Raw genomic sequence first — 18,426 nt, forward strand, 5'->3', positions numbered from 1 at the left:
ACAGGGAGGACGAGGCTGAGAGCAGAGCCGGGCTGTTCGCCGTCCAGGCTTCCTCTCCCTGCAACGTGTCAGGTGCGATTCAGGTGCACCACAGACAACACCCATGGGGAGGGAGGGGGCGGTGTGGCCCTAAGAGGTGAAACAATGACTTCCCCCCTTCCTCCCCGCCCGCCGCACTCTCTCTGACACTCTCCAAGCTCCACATCAGGTGTGTGTTTCCTGCCTGGAGTGAGAGCTCCCTGAGGCCAGGGACAAAGCCATCTCCATCACTGTGTTCCATCTAGCTCAGCACAAGGCAAGAGCCTGTCCCGTACACATCTGCTAAGCAAGTGAGTGAATGATCTCATTTTTATGCTTGAGCCATCATAAAACTACAATTCAACTCTTTGGGGGCATCCCATTTCCCCAGTTTCTTTCTTTTTTTTAACATCTTTAGTGGAGTATAATTGCTTTACAATGTTGTGTTAGTTTCTGCTGTATAACAAAGTGAATCAGCTATATGTATCCATATATCCCCATATCCCCAGTTTCATTTTAAAGATTTAATTATCCATGCCATACAGAATTTTTATTAGAAAGTGAAGTCATTAAATAAGCAGACTCAGGCCCTGAGATAATTGCAAATAGAAACGGATCTTTCTGCAGAGCTAAGCTGGACCAGGTAAGCATGTTGCTGGCAAACATGGCACCATTTTCAAGACGATGGGGTTCTCAGACCAGGGAAATTCGGCTTCTAAATTACCCAGGAAAGGCTAGGAGTGAGCCATTCTGTAATCGCTTTTCTACCTCCATCTTCCTAGACATGCCTTATACTGACAGACGGAATCCCAACCACCCCTGCATCTGTAGGGCCACTGACCCACATTTCCTGACCTTCTTGCGTCTGTTCCTAGATCCCTGGGGTGCACCTGTCATGTTTTCCGTTCATACGTTCAGTTCTAAAATCAATTGAATTTATTTCAGCGACAAACTATCAACCCATTCTTGGGCAAAGGAAGCTACTTTGAGCATCACCAAACATTTCTTCTGAACTCGGACACGCCAAACTCTTCCTCCCTTCACCACTTCTAGGAACGAAGCCTCAGCCAACTGCTGAAAGCCTCGTTCATGCTGTGCTGAGAACAAAACCCTAATAGAGTCTCTAAATATTTACTATGGGTCCGAGTTACAGCCCTGACCGGTTCCACCCCCGTTAAAATCTGCTTGCATACTCCAAACACAATTATTTTAAGTCATTGACATGCCAGCCAAGGAGATGACAAGGCTGTGTATGCTAGCATGAAGAGCAAGTCGGGCCCAGTTTTAAATTCTGGCCCTGCCACTTACTAGCTGCTGGACTCTGTGCAAGGGACCTTTCCCAGTTTCCTTTACTGTCAAAAGGGCATGATAATACTGATGGCACAGAGTTACAGTGATGATTTGAGAAAATGTCTATCCATAGATAGGGTAACTTAAAAAAAAATAACGGGAAGCTAAACATGCCCGGAATAAAAAATGTGAAGCATTCATTTAAAAGTATTGTCTGACAGAGGAGCCAGAACATGCGATGGGGAAAGGTCAGTCTCTTCAATAAATGGTGTTGGGAAAACGACAGCCACGTGCAAAAGAACCAAACTGGGCCACTGTCTTACACCATACACAAAAAGTAACAAAAAATAGATTGAATGCAAGACCTAAAACCATAAAACTTCTAGAAGAAAACACAGGTGGTAATCTCCTTGATGTAGGTCTTGGCAATGATTTTTTTGGATTTGACACCAAAAGCAAAGGAAACAAAAGCAAAACTAAGCAAGTGGGACTACATCAAATGTAAGTATTCTCAGAGGAACATGTTTTTGAAACTCAGGGTGTTTGTTGCTATTTCAAATTTGTTCCCCTTTGAGGAAACCAAAGTGTTGCTGATTTGCAGTATCATCCATGTTGTAGAATATTGTTTTATCTGGTGAGAGATAACTCAAAGATTAATCAGCAGTGCTTAGAATCTAAGCGTGGGCAATTTTTAACCTTCCGAGATAATGAATGGATCTCTGAAGGCCAGAATTAGTCCAAAGTGGTTCTAAGAGGACCCAGAGGCCCAGTAACTGAGAATTCTTTTCTAATCAATATAACTAAATAACAGCAAGTGTGAGGTGGGCACCATGCCAGACCCTATAAATACATAAGATCATTCACTTCCTAGAAGGCAAGTCTCATTATTGCCATTTTACAGGTACAAGAACTGAGGCTCAGAGAGGTTAGACACTCCCTCAGGATCCCACACTTAGGACACAGTAGTAGTACAGTTTGAGCTCATGGCTGGTTCCCAAAGTCTGCTTTCTTCCCAATCACCATGTTGCCTTGTCAGGTAATTCATGTAGCCTTTGCGAAAGGATTCTGACCAAGATGAAATAGGAGCCAGAGGCTACTATGAGTGGATGAGTGAAGACTCAGCAAGGGGGCTTCCCTGGTGGTGCGGTGGATGGGAACCCACCTGCCAATGAAGGGGACATGGGTACGAGCTCTGGTCCGGGAAGATCCCACGTGCCGCGGAGCAACTAAGCCCATGCGCCACAACTACTGAGCCTGCGCTCTAGAGCCCGCACGCCACAACTACTGAAGCCCCTGCGCCTAGAGCCCGTGCTCCGCAACCAGAGAAGCCACTTCAGTGAGAAGCCCGCGCACCGCAACGAAGAGCAGACCCTGCTCTCTGCAACTAGAGAAAGCCCATGCGCAGCAACGAAGACCCGACGCAGCCAATAAATTTTAAAAAAAAAGAACAAAAAAAGGCTCAGCAAGGAAGGCAGGGCTGGCTCCTGCCACATGCCTCTCTCCCGACACTGCTCACAGAGCTGAGTGAGGGGCTCGGGAGTCATCACCCATTGCTGCGAGGGCCTGACCAAGGGCTTGCCAGGTGGGCGGTGCTAAGAGAGCTGTATTTCAGCCGCAAAGCACAGGCTGCCTGATTCAACCATAAAGGGGTGGGTGGCTAGTCAAGTCACCATCTCTGGGCTCCACATCTCCCTGCCTTTTCCCCGATCACACCACTTCTTCGATGGTAGCATAAGGATCTCTTTTCATGACTGCCTTTACCCCCAGCCTACATTCTTTGAAAACAGAAATAGTGTTCATGTTTTTAAATCCCCAGTTCCCCAAAGTGTATTTGGAACAGAGTAGATGCTCAGTTAATGGAAAGCGCATAAAGAAAGAAATGGATTGATTCGGCACCAACTCTGGACAAGATGACTAGAGAATGCCTCTCCTCCTGAGATTTTACAGCTTAATTATTCCTAAGTCAGTTCCTGATCTCTGGGCAGTGGTCTGGGGTCTCTTTAACACTGACACCTCCCAACAGGAGGAGAACATTATGGGCCCTTCAGGCTTTCAACTTTGTAAAGCAACCCCTGTAAGCTACTCCATTCCATCCTACAAAAACAAGCAAATGTAACCATTCGGACAGATGCTATCAACCCCATTTGAAAGGTTGAAACTGAGGCCCGTGTGAGCGAACTGACTGCCCCAGGGCTGGAATTTGACAATGAGGCTGCTGACTCCCTGGTCTTTTCACGCTACCATGGTGCCTTTCCAGCTCATTACTAACAGGCCTAGAGCACTGGCAGTGTGAAGGGAGAAAGGGGAGGGATGGCAAAGAAAAGAGTGTGTAGTGAAGGGAAAAATAAAAGGGAAAAGGGGGGCAGCTTCTCTGGAGAGTGTCGGTGACCCAGGGCCGGCCAGCTCTGAACTCCTAGTCCAGGGCTGACTTGGGAAGGTCTCCTGGGTTCTCGGCGTCCCTGACTCACCCGGCTGCATCTAAGCCCTGAGAGTAAAAGCAAACTGAACGCTTCTGGGTGCTGAGCAAAAACAGGAAGTCACAAGTGCCTTGACTCTCCTCCCAACCTGAGTCCCCAGTAGTGGGGCCAAGGGTGCGCGAGGGGCCTGACAGGCTGCTCTCTGGCAGTGGCCTCCATGGGAGTCCAGCGGGGAAATGGGGGAAAACCCTTCAATGAGTCTCCCAGCACATGGGTTTAGGGGGCTCTGTTGGTCCTCTGGGAGCAGGACCCGGAAGCCCTCGGGGTGGCCAGGCAGCGAGCTGGGCTTCTGCTCGCCAGCTCCATCACTTTTCCATCCATTCAACAAAATCTCAGCACCGACTACGTGCTAAAAGCAGAGTGACCTGAGGGAAATAGCTCACTCTGAGCTTAGTTTTGTCATCTGCAAAGTAGGGACGGCCCCTACCCCACAGAGCTGCCTTGAAGATGAAAGGAAATAACATTAGCGGGCTTCTCCATCACACTTGGGTCTATTATTAGCACCGAGGCAGCGTGCTACCCACTGTGCGCCTGAGACTGTGATGCCTCCGCCGCCCTCCCAGAGCTGGGGGCAGGAGGGAGTGTGGCCAGGTCTGTTCCCACCTCTCTTCCCTACTCTCCTCTCACAGGAGCCTGGGGCCAGGAAGAGGTGAAGCTCTGCCAGCCCCCAGCCTGGGCCCAGCGCCCATGTTTATGACTGTTTATTTCAGAGCAAATAGAAAGGAGAAATTAGAGCCATAAAAGACACAACAACAGACCAATAAAAACGAGCTCCCAGAAGAGTCAGAAGAAGGAAGAGAGGCAAAACTGTCACCATAGCAACACAAGACAGTCAGAAGCAGGCAGGAAAAACAGCCCCTGCTCTGCCTGCCTCCCTTCACAGCAAAGCAAGCCCTCGGACCCCCTTCGGGGCTCAGGGAAAGCCAACGACCCACCCTAAAGCTCTGGCCCCCGGGCCCAGACGCCCAGCCTGACCTGGCTAGCAGCCACACTCCTCATGCTGGCCCAGCACACGTCCCAGCCCTTCGTGGTCCCAGCCCAGCTTTCTGTGCCCTGGGGACACAGCACTGTGCAGATGGCCCAGGCCCAACCAGAGTGATGGTGACCAGCGAAAGAGGGGAAAAGTTTCTAACGGGGAAAGGGAGGAAGCCCAAAGGGCTGGGGGGGAGGCCGCGGCCCTGAATCCCAGCTCCACTACTCTGCCCTGGGTTCCCCGGGGAGCAGGCAGCCGGGAAACAAGGGCAGGGGAGGGGAGGCCAGGGCCAGGATGGTGGCCCATCAGTGCTGGACCCTGCACTCCCACCCAGCAGGGGCGGAATTCTGGGGAACTGGGGGTGGGGTCAGCAAAGAGATTTGGAGGTCTTAAATGACAAAGCTCTTGGTCCTGGTCTCTGAGGGCACTGGTCAGCAAGTCAGGGCAGCTTGGAGGAGGACCCGGGGACCCGCTGGCCCGTTTTGCCAGAGACCTGTCGGTCCTTCGGCTGGCAGGCAAGACAGGTGTCTCCACCAAATAGCCTGGCTGGCCCGGAATCAGCCTTTCGGGAAGTGGGTCAAATTGTTCCCAAAGCTCAGGATCCGTCAAGTCCCTTTCTTCAGACTGGGATTCTGAGATGGAGGAGAGTGGTGGCAAGGAAGCCTGGGTGCGGTGCACAGCAGCTGGCTGGCTGGCTGAGAAGAGTCCCTGGCAGGTGGCAGCAGAACTGTCCAGGTGCGCAGGCCCTAGGGACGGGGGGCATCTCTGCCTCTGGGGCTGTAGAGAGTGCTGGGGAGCCGGGCCTCTGGTGGTGGGCATGGGGAAGCAGAGTCGGGGGTCTTCTGGAAGAATGGCTTTGGAGCTGAAGATACCTGGCGTTGGGGGTTGGGGCAGGAGGTCGAGTGGCTGAGGGGCGAGGGAGGTGACCTGGAACACAAGCAGGAGGCTGTCCTCGGGAGAAGGGTCAGTGGGGCGCCTAGTCGGACATCTGGACGGCGATCGCTGGAGAAGGGCTAAGGGACTGGGTCCTCGGCTCTCCCTCCCGCCCTCCCCCGAAGGCTGCGTCCGGAGCTGCGGAAGGATGGCAGTGCTCGCCGGGCGCCTCCCGAGCCCGCTTCCCTGCAGGCCCCCGGCCGCGCTCCCCGCCGGGCCCGCGCCCCGCTCACCCCGAGCCGCCGCCGCCCTGCTCGGCCGCCGGTCCGCCGCTGCCCCAGCCGCCACCGCTGTGGACGCCTCTCCCGCGGCCGCCGCAGCCTGCGAGACGGCCCCGGAGCCCCGCCCCGCCCCGCCTCGCCCCGCCCCGCCCCGCCTCCAGCCCCGCCGGCTGCGGCCGCCCCGCCCCGGCCCCCGGGGAGCCCCACCCCCGCCGTCACCAGGCAGGGTCCCCAGACGCGCGCCAGATCCCTCGTGCTGACCATCTCCGCACGCAGAAACCCCTGCCCTTTTCTAGGCCTTGGCCGCTGGCTTTGCCCTCCAGGAGGAAGCCCGGATGTGCCCCTGCTGCTTCTACACACGGAATCCCTCCGTACCCGCTCTTCCTCTAAAAAAATAAAATAAAGACGGGAGAAAGGCCCTTTGATCCACCCCTGGACGCACACCCGCCCTCACATTACTGCTCATGCACCCAGTCAGGCCGTCCCAAACTCCACCCCACTCCCTAATTAGTCTGACTCCTGATCCCAGCTTTCAGCCCTGTCCGCACATACTATTAACAGATTCCCAGCCCTGGGGGCCGCTGTTATCTGATAGGACCACCAAAAAAAGTTTTTGCAAATACTTAGTCCAAAAAATGTAATTACCCTTAAGAGCAAGTCTGCAAAAACACTTGAAAAAATTCTGTGATGCAAGGGAAAGTAGGGGATTACAGTGTCATTGTCATGATCATTGTTTTAAAACATCTGCCATTAGAGAGAGAGATTCAGGAAACCAGAGAGGGCTGCGCAGTGCCAAACAGGTTGTGAGTCAGAGCTCCTGTTGAGGGGGCCCTTCTGCAGGCCCAGGCCTCTCCTGCTTCCTTTCCCAGTCAATCATGAAACTTTATCAAACCCCTACAATGGGCCAAGCCATATGCTGGGGGCTGTGTCAGTTGCTGCAGGAATGTGCGGGTTGCCACGTAAGGCGCCCAGGTCCTGGAGTGCAGAAAGCTTCAGGAGACCTTGGCCAAGTCCTTTTACTTTCTGAGTTCCAGGGTCCCCATGCAGGACTTGATGCCATCCCAGCCTCCTCCAGACTCTGACAATCAGTCTGAAGAGCTTCCATGGGCTGCTCAGCACAGCTCATGCTCTGAGTTTTGGCAAGAATTCAGACAAGGGCCAGGAGGGCATGGTCTAGTTAGAATGAAATAGTCTCCCAATGGGTAGGGGTCTTTCGGGTCAGAATGTACACGTCCCCATTTTTTATTTGTGTCAATCAAGGTGCCGGTACCTGGACCAGACCCTGTTGTCAATCCCCGCAAAGACGATCCATTTTTTCCTTGGGTGGCTCTATGGAAAAATCCTTCTTGCTACACCACCATACACGATAAAGATTACAGTGAAATTAAACTGTCCATGAGGGGGCAAGTAGGTTGAGACTAAATTTCAGTGGTTTTTATTCACAATATACATTTTTAAAAATGAACCTTAATGTCTTAATTAAACTAAATTTAAACCAAACTGTTCTAATTTCAAGGACATCCTTGTCATGTATTTATTTTTTTAAAGAGATGTCTTGAGCTTGGATAAAGTGCCAGGCACAGTGCTAAATGATGGAATCAGGACACATATCCCTGTCCTGAGGAGTAGACAGACTGGTTGCCAGCCCAGTTTATGACAGGGCAGAATAGGAAACAGGCTAAGATAGAGGTATTTGATCTGTGGGCTCAGGACCAGAAGGAGTTCGTTGTGACTGGGGAAAACTGGATTCAGATCCTTTTAAGCTGAACCTTGAGGGATGATTAGACTTCAGTAGGCAGGAAATGGGGTCAAGGGCACTCCAGGTAGAGGGACAAAGGAGGCGCTCAGGTGGGAAGAGGTCCGGTGTGGTCACAGTACCAAGGGCTGGACAAAGTGAGGCTGAGAGTAGAGACCCTGAATAGCAGCCCGAGAAGGCTGCACTTGATCCTGGGAGCTCCCGGGGACCGGGCAGCCTTGACTGGAGCCACAAATAAAGAGACTGACGGGGGGCTGGAGGAAGAAAAGGAGGCAGCAGTGAGAATGATCAGGAGAGAACTACCATCATGAACCAGGGGCTGAGCGCTGCCCTCCGTGCACCAGGTTCCGCTCCTTCACATTTGGAAACACATTCTCTGAAGCATCTGCAGTGCTGAGAATGATACTTGTCACAAACTGGTACACAATGATATTTACTGAATGAACAGTAAGGTTGCAGATGACGGGCATCCCCTCTGGAGACACAACAACAAGGGCTGATCCCATCCAGGGCTCCTCTCCATCCACGGAGATCCATCCTACGACAGGTGGAACATTCCTTCTAAATCCCTGGACAAATTAGATTTCCCTTTCTCGGCACAGCTCCTCTTCCTCCTTCGAAAGACATTTCTGCTTCTGAACCTTTGCTCATGTGTATAAATATATACGTACCTCGGATGTCTCCCTCCTCCATCTCCAGCTGTTAAAGACCCCTGGTTCCAATGCTAAAGATGCCTTCAGGACAGTGGTGGACTATAGGCTCACACATCTTTCTTCTGAATTCCTATAAAGCTGACAATCTGAGCCACTTACTCCTCAATTCATCACATATGCAAGTTTCTTGAGGACAAGGACCTTAACTGAGACAGAGATAAAACCCCCATTTTATTTGGAGTCAAAGCTGAGCATAAATTCTGATTCTGTCACTCACTAGCTGTGTGAATCCAAGTTACTTAGGCCTTTAGAGTTTCAGTTTTCTCATCTCTAAAATTATAATCATAAAACCTCAGAAGGTTGATGTGAGGGCTGACGCCAACTCTTCGTAGCTGTGAAAGAAAGAATAGTTGTGTGCGTGCGTGTGTGTGTGTGTGTTGCCTCCTAGTGTCTTCAATAATGCTGGCCATACAGTAACTGCTCATTTCAGACTTGGTGGTCGATGGGTTGATTCATAGATGAGGACTTGGAGTGGAGGCGGAACCCCTACAGTGCTCTCTGCTTGCTACTCTACGGGAAGGAGTCTTTATTTTGCCCTCCCACTTCACTTGGTTCCCCAGGAATTATATAGTGCTTTCCCTCTGGCATTACTATAATGGCTTCCAAAGGTGGTGGGTTTTCTTGCCAATTACAGGCCAGGGTTCCTTTATGTAACTAAGGGTTTCTACGGAAACATGGCCCAGACTTCAGAGGGAGCATAATGAATTTGATTATGAATATTGAGCGAATTTTCATGGCTGATGCACTGCACGCTTCCTTGTTGCAAAACATCACAGCCCGAACTATGTAGAGAAACCTGGTAATGGCTGAAAATCCTTGCCTGTGGCTGAATTGGAGCCTATGACTTAACACAGTTGAATTTATCACTTTTTAAATCACTGAGTGTGTCAGGCTCTTTCAGACCTCCCTTTCTTTGCACATGGTTCTCCTCTGCCTTAAATGACCTTCCATCCTGGATCATTCACTGAGTTTCTATTCAGTGTTACAATCCTGGTTCTAAAGCAACCCCTCTATAATGCCTCCTTCAACTCTCCAAGGCCAAGTCAAATGTTCTTTCTTGTGGGCTTTCATGGTATTGCATTCATACCTTTATCATATCACTCATAAAGCTGTGTGGATCTGATAAATTTATACGTGGTTGATTTTTGTTATTCCCAGTAACTATGTTCTATGAAGTCACCACAAACTCTGACCTAGCAAATACTGAACCATTGCTCCTAGGGGAAATTCAAGGTTAGGTTCCTGTGAGCTTCTGGTGATAACATTTTCATCAACTCATCGGTATATAACCTTGTTTTATGTGTGTTTCTGCTTAAAAACATCTATTTAATATATATTGTTGATTCATTCATTGAACTCACAGCCAACAGCACTGTAACTCATGCTTGAATGAAGCTGGTCTAACACACATATTTTCTCTGCAAGGCACATCACAGCCTCACACTTAGGAGCACTAGACAGCACTTGAGCACTATGCTTGGGGACCATTTTAGACAGTGAAATTACCAACAAAAAGCACAAAAATGTGAAAAACACGGTACTACATAGACCACAAAAAGAGCACTTGTTTACAGGATGAGAGCTGAAATAAGAAGGCAGAACCTTGCCTTAGTCAACCTCAGCTAGGAACACGCCCCTTGGTGACTCAAACTTTTGCTGCTTGGTGCATGTTGACAAATGACACAGAAGTACCAAGAGTAGTGATTTTGAGATCAGCAAGTTGGGAAATTCACAGATACAGAATCCACAAATAATGAAGGTAGGCTGTATGTGTCTCCAGACTACACTATAAACTCTGCATCCAGAATCTCTGTCTTATTGGTCTTTGTATCTTTCCAGCACCTCAAAGAGCTCCTGATACATAAAAAAATGGATGCATAATAAATGCCAGTTGAACGAATGAAACATTCAATCGATTTCTTTAGAGATTTTCCCAACCATTTATAAACTTAGATTAATAAAGCAGCAAAATGTCTCGAGTCTCCTCCCATATGAATGTCAAGGACCTGATTAGGTTCCTGTCAGTTACTTGAGAACAGCCCTGCCTTCAAATGTAAGGAACATTCCAGATGAAGTGGATCCCTCATGTGTGGCATATTTGGATGATACGGATATTGACTTCTAAGATGGGTAAAGTGTTATAAACACCACCATCCATCCATCCCCCACAAAATGAGAAGGAACAATACAGTCTCAGGGTCTGGAAAAATAGTGTCAAATGATGGTCAAGAATGGAGAAAAATTACATAGTTCAGCAACTGAAAGGGAGCACAGAGATGAAGTACAGAGTGATAATAGGGAAAGAAAATGGACACCTGGAGGCAGGGAGGCATGAGCCATGCAGGAGTTTTGCAGGGAGGTCAGGTTTCAATCTGCACTCTTCTCCTCCACTTATGGCGCCATGACTTTGGGCAGAACTTCCCTCTTCCTTGTTTCTCACGTATATAACATGGGGGGGGGGATGATAGGACTTACCATAAAGGATTGTTTATGCAACTGATCCTTACTGAGTGTCTACGGGGTGCCAGATAGAAACATGAATGAGATAATGAATGTGCAGACAATGAATGAGTACCAGCACAGTACCTGGTTAACCCAGCTAGCAAATTTTAGAAGTGATTTTAATTATTTGCATTATAAACTTATTTCTGCTTTCATTCTCTTTTACTTCTCTCTCTGATTTGCAAGAATATATGACTTCCATTCTCTTCTAAGTCCAAACCCTTTGATACTCTTCCACAGGTCAGTTGATCTCTACCTTTAACTGACCAGGTAAATCCAGAAATTGCTGATTGCATCAACTTTTGGCGCCTCTGACCAAATGAGTCAGCCCGTCTAGGGGACTCAACCTCACCCTGCAAAGCTCACACCACCTCCAAAATCACCACAAACAAAGTAATGACACGTGTAAGAGGGCCTTTGAGCAAAGGCTGAGAGCATTTTATAGGCATAGCCTAGTCATCTGTGCAGCATCACAAACAGTTAAGTAGGGGTCACTTCTGACTATACTCATTTTATAGCCAGGGAAATTAAAGCTTGATGGAACTTGTTCAAGGCATCAGATGAGTCCTGGCCACAGCCGTGAAAATAAAACATAGGTGTCATGGATTACAGTTTAGGACCAAGCCTTGAATTCCTTGGACAACCAGATTTCCCTTTTCTTTACAAATAGTTTATTTTCTTTGCAGGAAATATATCAGTGAGCAAGTAGACAGGTTGATTCAGACATAGACCAGGATTCTCTCTCTTAAATCAGAGATCGTGTCAAAGGTAGGGAGCTAAAAGCACAGCTGGGTACTAGGACCGTGTTAAAATTCCCACCAAACAGGGCTTCCCTGGTGGCGCAGTGGTTGAGAGTCCGCCTGCCGATGCAGGGGACGCGGGTTCGTGCCCCGGCCCGGGAGGATCCCACATGCTGCGGAGCGGCTGGGCCTGTGAGCCATGGCCGCTGAGACTGCGCGTCCGGAGCCTGTGCTCCGCAATGGGAGAGGCCACAACAGTGAGAGGCCCGCATACCGCAAAAAAAAAAAAACCCACAACAAAAACACCAAACAGAATGGTTGACCCTACAGAGTTTCTTTACAAGCCCTGATAGCAATATATGAATGTTTTATGTTTAAATGCCCATTATGACAATCAGATAAATGGCCACTTTAATGGTTTTCATCCTACTGTGTTTGCCTTTGGACTCTCTAATCACTTGAGAAATGCCTTAGAATAGTGATGCTAGCAGGGACCTTGATATATTTAGATCTCATACTTATCTTCTTTTTTTAGCCTCCCCTGAACCATTGCCCAGATCAACTCCTTATCAGCTCTTGCCTGAGTTATTTTGACAGCATTCTGATTGGTCCCTCTGCCTTCATATTCAGCTCATCCAGTTCACCGTCCAGCGATCTTCCTAAGAGACATATATGATCATGGCATGGATTACACTCTTCCTCCTTTGTAGGACCATATCATCAGTTCTGGCCAATGGTTGGTGGGCAGACATGTCACTTCTGGGTTGGAACACTTAATGACCAGGGTGAGACCTTTCAACAACGTTCATCCTCCTGTTGCAAAATACGATGCTCATCATCCTGGGTCCTGGAGTAAGAAGGACATTGAGAAGCTACCCCGCCACTAGCACCAATGCAGGACGGACACATCATGGAGTTGTAGATACATCCTTGTTGTTCAAGCCACTGAGATTTTGGACTTGTTTATTACTACAGCATTACCTCACCTAGCCCATCTGATCCATCTTCCAGCCCAATTCCCCTTCCTCCCCATCCAGAGCAAACGCTTTCATAAAGTTGTTGGGAATCTTTCCACTCACACTTTCTAAATTTTCTAAATAAGGATGTATACTTACTATATTGTATTATACTGTATCATTTTAAAGTTTCCATAAATGCTATCAAATGGTATTCTGGTTCTTAGTTTTATTCACTCAACTGTGTGGATTATTAAAACTATCCATCATGATAGCTACATAATTCTATAGACTATGTACCTGTGGAGTTTTACCCAATAGTGACTAATTCTTCTTCAGAATGGTTCTATTATTTTATTACTCAGAGGACCAATGTAAAAGTGTGCTTACATCTCCACATATTTCCCAACTTTTCTATCGTCAAACTTTCTGGTATGTTTTTATTTGTGAAATGTAATTTTATTGTTTTCATGGACATTTTCTTGATTACTGGGACAGGCTCTTTTCACATGTTTATTGATTTTTTCAGGTTTTCTCTTCAAAAAGAGAAAGCTGTTCATATCCTTTGCAATTTTATCTATTGTGCCATTTATAACTTATAAATTCATAGTTCAGCTATTATTTTGTTGTCGATTTGAAAGAGTTAAAAAATTATATTCTGAATACTAATCCTTTGCCTATTATATGTATTACTAATTTCTTCATTTAATCTGTGACTTGCCTCTTAACTTTGTTTGTGGTGTCTTTTATCATATAGAAGGACTTAATTTTGAAGCTGTTAACATATATTCTTTTATGATATCTGTTTTTTTGGTTTCTTCTTTAAGAAAGCTTTTTCTAACTAAAGAGCAAAGAGATATTTTCTAATATTTTCATCTAATAGTGTTAAATGTAGTTTTTCACTTTTGTTTACATCTTTGATATGTATGAAATATATTTGGGAGAATGATGTGAGAAAGGAATCTAATTATTTTCTTACAGGAAAAGCCAGTGGTCTCAACAATGTTCTTCCTGCTTTGTTTTCCAATACCTCTCCTTACATGGATCAAGTTCACACTTATCTCTTTTCACACTCTACACTGTTGTGATTAATCTATTTTTATAATACACCTTGATATCTGATAAATAATGTGCCCACTTTCTCCTGATTTTAAAGAAATTTCTTGGCTATGTTTGGACTTGTCTCTTTGCTATGGACTATTGAATATATGTCCTGATGAAATTCTTTATTATTTCTAAGTATTTGTCTTTCTGTTTGGCTTTTCTATATAGACCAAGGGTCAGCAAACTACAACATATGGATAAAATCTAAAAATACTTGATATACAGTTGACCCTTGAACAACATGGGGGTGGGGCACTGACATCACCCCCTCCCATCCCCGATCAGTCAAAAATCCACATATGAATTTATGGTTAGCTGTCTTTATCCATGGTTCTGCATCTATGGGTTCACCCAACCATATGTAGTACATATTTATTCAAAAAACCCATACATAAATTGACCCATGCAGTTCAAACCCATGTTGTTTAAGAGTCAACTGTAATTCATTTTCTTTCTTTTGTCTTAATCAGTCATAGTAGGGGGTTAAATATTTTGTTAGGTTTTTTAGAATGCAAGGTTTTGATTTTACTGATTATCATGAATGAATTTTCTACATCTGTTTGTTTTTTTCATTTGTGCCTCAGATATTGAGTTGAGCTAGTCATACTTTATGACCCCTATGTTCCGTTTTCAATTAATCTAACTCTCATCTTTATCATTTCTCAGCTTCTACTTTTGGGGAGTGTATTCTGTCTCTGTATTTTTTTTTTTTTTCTAGTTTCTTGAAAAGAAAACTCAACTCACTTTTATTCTGTATTTTTTTAATTTCTGAGTGAATGGATTTAACAGTTCAAATTATCTTCTAAGTGCTGCTTTAGTTATATCCCAGCAACTGTGATATGTGAATAACATTAACGTTATACAATGTAGATCTTTCTTTGGTATTAGGTACTAAATTTGGTTTTCTTTTAAAAGCATTTGGAGTGTATTTTTTAGCTTGGAAGATTTTCAGTTTGGGAAGTTTCTATCAACCTATCTTCAAGCTCACTGATTCTTTCCTCAGCCATGTCCAGTCTACTGATGAATCCATCAAGAGCATTCTTCATTTCTTTGACAGTGTTTTTAATGTCTAGCATTTTAAAAATTATTTCTTAGAGTTTCCCATCTATTCTTCTACATTGTCCATTTTTTCCATTAGAATTTTTAGTATATTAATCATAGTTATTTAAATTCCTGGTCTGATAATTCCAAAATCTGTGCCACATCTGAGTCTGACTCTGACACTTGCTTTGTCTCTTCCACAGTGTTTTGTTTGTTTTGTGTGTGTGTTTTATTTGTATTTCACTTTTTAGAATTTCCTGCAAAATTTGTTGTTGAAAGCCTGCACGATGTGTCAGGTAAAAGGAACTGAGATGTGAGGTTTTATATTTATCTGGCTAGACGTTAGACTGTGTTATCCTTTTCTGTAGCTTTGATATCATAGGCTAAAATTTCTTCTAGAGTCCTTGTTTTGTCTCTCCTGTTATCTTTGGGTTTCCTTAGAGACTCCTTCTTAAACAGGGTCTGAGGCTTGCAGTTCTTTTGGCTATAATCTCTGGCTATTATACAATAGCCTTGTTGACGCTGTGGTAAGATGCTGGCGAAGAGGAAGTATTCTATAATCATGTAATTAAATCTTACTCCTGTAAGTGAGGGTGTCTGTGTAAGGCTAGGTCTCTAGGAGTTTTTCTCTCTTGAGCAAGGGCTCACTTAGCCTCCATCAGCTAGTCAATAACTTTTTAAGTGTTTCTACCAGGCTCCACATGTGGCTTCTGCTTCTAGTAAGCTGTGATTCTCTGCATCTGCCTGTCTCTCCCATTTTCAGGCCCTGTGACCTCAGTTCTCTGGTGGATCTATGAATGGTTGATTTTCAATTTGTCCATTTTTGCTGTTGTTGTTGTGAGGATGGGAGTGAAGACTTTCAAATTTTTACATATTGAACTGTAAACTGGAAGTCTCCACCTTTGAATTTTTAGCATGTGTCTGTGTGTGTACACATATATATTTGTTTATTTTAGTTTTTACTTGCATTTTGGTCAAAGAACACATTTTAACTTGTGTCCTGATACATAGTCAATTTTTAGAAACAGTTCTTGTGTACCTGAAAAAATTCATAGTCTCCATGTTTGGGGTGTCATGAGTTTTTTCATTGGCTTATATTTCTAGAATTTATTTTTCTTTTCTCATATTGACTTTTTCTTTACAGTGTGATTTCTATTTACTTCTCTATTTCTGCAAAGATTTAAAATACTTACTTTATAGTCTTAAAAATTGTCCCATTATCTCTAGGATAATTTGTTGCTCCTCTTGCCTCTTCTTCCTGGTTATTCATTTTCCCATATGGTTTACGATTTTGGCTATGATCTTGTTGTCGGTGAGGATATTTTCCATAGGAAAACCATGTGACTTGCTTTAGGTGACAGTGTCTCAGCTGCATTTGCTGGGACTTTATGGATTTAAGTGAACTGGACTAATGTTTATGTTAACATTTCTTTTGGGTCCTGAACTAATCAGGTGGCTTAAATTTGGACCCCTCCTGTGTTCTGATTACTTGCAGTGTGTCTATTTCCACCCACTTGCCTAGGTGAATAGGAAGCTTTATTACCTCTTTCTTGGGTTAGGTGGGCAGTGATTTTCTTACAGACGGCAATGCTAATGGCTGCAGGATCAATTCACGTCACTCCCACCCACATTGGGTTGCTGGCTGAATTTCCCTCTCTGTGTGGACATTAATCTCGAGTGCCAAATGTTAAGGCCTATAAGAGGCTCCAATTTCCCTATAACACTTTTCAGCTTTAACTATCATTTACCAATTTTGAGATTTCTTTCTTAATTTTTTTCGGAATTTGGAATTTTCCTTTTTTGGTCTCAGGCTATGAATTTACAGTTGCTAGGTAATTTATTTTTCCATCTTTTTTTTTTTTTTTTTTTTTGCAGTACGCGGGCCTCTCACTGCTGTGGCCTCTCCCACTGCGGAGCACAGGCTCCAGATGCGCAGGCCCAGCGGCCATGGCTCATGGGCCGAGCCGCTCTGCGGCATGTGGGATCTTCCTGGACTGGGGCACAAACCCACGTCCCCTGCATCGGCAGGCGAACTCTCAACCACTGTGCCACCAGGGAAGCCCTATTTTTCCATCTTAAATCCAACATTTCTATTGTGTTTTGAGTAAGGGGAGTGTCTCCCACTTCAGCTCAGCCTGCCTTACTTTTCTGAGGATGAGAGACATATATATTCTGAAAGAAACACACAAACCTGTGAGCAGATCCTTAAGGAAGGCTCTGCTGTGGGCAGCTAGACAGCCTGTAGGGGCACTGGAAACACTGGTCTGAAGCTGGCTTATTCTTGACTCTCAAATCATGCCACCTATTTAGTCAAAAGTCAGCCCTGCCTGGTGCTACAGCTAAGCCTTCCACTGCAGCTTTCCTTTGGCTTCTGAAGTCACTGAATACCACACCTGAGTCCCCAGGACCCGTTCAGCTAATGCCTGCTGTGCATGGTGCCAAATTTAACTCCCAGTAGACACCTCCTCCTGTGGTGTGTGCTCAGCCCCCTGGGAAACCCTCTGTCCATCCCCACAAGAAGACATGATGTCTCCACTTTGAGCTGCAGCCACATTTGTTGTCCCAGATGTTCATGCCTTTAGAACACGTGTCCTCTTTTTCTCAATCTGGGTCAGTCCCTGGGCTTAAAGCTTTAGCTAACATATGTAATGGAAGCTAAAGATACCTGAAAATAAAAAAGACTTTTTCTGTCCCTAAATTCATAAACTCCAAAAGAAAAGAGTTATCACTCTAGCAAAATGTCTTCAGGATTTTTAGGAAATGTGTTTTTCAGTTCACATTTAAAATATTTGTTTAAAGAAAATTATCCATATCCTGAGGTTACTGAGTAATGAAAATAATGCCATGTGAGTTCGTTAGTCTCTAATACGATTTTTCTCCTCATTTTATTTGCCAGTAAGGAAAGATTTTCCAAATGATGTATTTCAGAGTCTGAGGAAAAGGAACTATGATTGGTTTCTTCATGGCTATTATCAACCGTAAGAGAAAAATTCAACGAGTTTGCAATTTTCAAAGAAGTGGAGAGATTACTTTGTTAATGTCTATTCAGTTCATTTTTCTATTTGGGGAATTGAAAAATTGAGTGTGGTTGCAGAGAACTGACTGGAGAAAGCTTAAATTGCAATACAGGGGCATTTCTCCAACTGTAGAACTATTTTGAAGTTGCTTATAGTAAATGTGGGAATATGCGTAAGAACTGTAGCCTTGTTCCCTAGAATTGCACACTTATCCTAAATGAAGACTTTTGGTAAAAATCACTATTGTCATCAAAAAAGCAGTTATTAAGTGACCATCTGTGCAGAGTTCTTTACAGAGGCTGGAAATAAACAAAGGCTCAATTAACGATGATGTAAGAACTTATTGATGTTATTAAAGGGGGATGATCATGTTACCTGAAGGACATTCAAGTACCTGAACAGGTAAATCATTTACATAAAGACCTGGTATGTTGAAATTCAGTGTAGGCCAAAGGGATGTGTTGGAAAAAACACTGGAATGAGAGTCAGGAGAACTGGGTTGTAATCCATTTTGATATCACTCAGCTGAGAGAACTTAGGAATTACCCAGCCTCCCTGGGCTTCACTTTCCTCACGTGAAGTTGGACAAAATTCAGAAGCTAGACAACAATTATTGATGGAAAAGTCACATCTGGTTTCTTTATACGTAAGCAATACAATATGAGTCCCTGCCTCCCAGAAGACC

The 18,426-nt window shown here is 45.2% G+C and overlaps 1 protein-coding gene across 1 annotated transcript in view; it reads right to left on the bottom strand.

Moving 5' to 3' along the window:
- Positions 1-6,019, bottom strand: part of CYRIA (CYFIP related Rac1 interactor A) — a 108,988-nt gene extending 102,969 nt beyond the window's left edge. Inside the window, exon 1 of the mRNA XM_082641881.1 lies at positions 5,925-6,019. The gene's annotated coding sequence lies outside the window, so the exon portion shown is untranslated. The remainder of the gene's footprint in view (positions 1-5,924) is intronic.
- Between the last annotated feature and the right edge of the window lie 12,407 nt (positions 6,020-18,426).

This window comes from Mesoplodon mirus, assembly GCF_964341445.2.
Source record: "Mesoplodon mirus genome assembly, chromosome: 14".
In the NCBI taxonomy this organism is placed as follows: Eukaryota; Metazoa; Chordata; class Mammalia; order Artiodactyla; family Ziphiidae; genus Mesoplodon; species Mesoplodon mirus.